We start from the raw sequence: 639 nt of genomic DNA, 5'->3' as shown, positions 1-639 counted from the left end.
GAAGAGAGAAAAAAAGACGGACACAATAATTAAAGAGATAATGACTGAGAACTTTCCCAATTCGATGAGAGGTAATGATCCACAAAATGAAAAGTCCCAACAAACCCTAAGCAAAGTAATGATAAACCCACATCTAGACACATAGCATAGCCGAAGAACAAAGAACAAAGAGAAAAATCTAATGAGCAATCAGAGAATAAGAGAGACCACCTTCCCAGTCTACAGCCACGCTACCCCGAACACGCCTGAACCTGTCTGATCTCAGAAGCTAAGCAGGGTCAGGTCTGGTTAGTACTTGGATGGGAGACCACCTAGGAAGACCAGGTGCTGTAGACGTAAAAAAAAAAAAAAAAAAGAGAGAGAGAGAGACTACTTAGAGGACTTTCAAAAGAATGAGTGACACTGACCTTGAAAAAGCAATGATAGAAGCTAGGTGGTGGTGACATGCTGTCTTCAAAGCACTGAACAACCTAACTGAAATTCTACACTCACCAAAACGTACTTCAAGAATAAGGCTTATAAAGACTTTTCAGACAAACAAAAGCAGAGCTTTCTGCTTATGAAACCTCATTAAAGAAAACTCTAAAGGGTATACTTCATGTAGAGGGAATATGAACTGTGCTGAAAGGCTTGAGAAGA

At 39.9% G+C, this 639-nt stretch overlaps 1 pseudogene; it reads left to right on the top strand.

The window, feature by feature from the left end:
• Positions 1–217: 217 nt before the first annotated feature.
• LOC111743966 lies at positions 218–336 on the top strand (annotated as a pseudogene).
• Positions 337–639: the final 303 nt, after the last annotated feature.

This window comes from Pteropus vampyrus, unplaced genomic scaffold (genome assembly GCF_000151845.1).
Source record: "Pteropus vampyrus isolate Shadow unplaced genomic scaffold, Pvam_2.0 Scaffold125, whole genome shotgun sequence".
NCBI lineage: Eukaryota > Metazoa > Chordata > Mammalia > Chiroptera > Pteropodidae > Pteropus > Pteropus vampyrus.
This window is presented reverse-complemented; position numbering and strand designations above follow the sequence as displayed.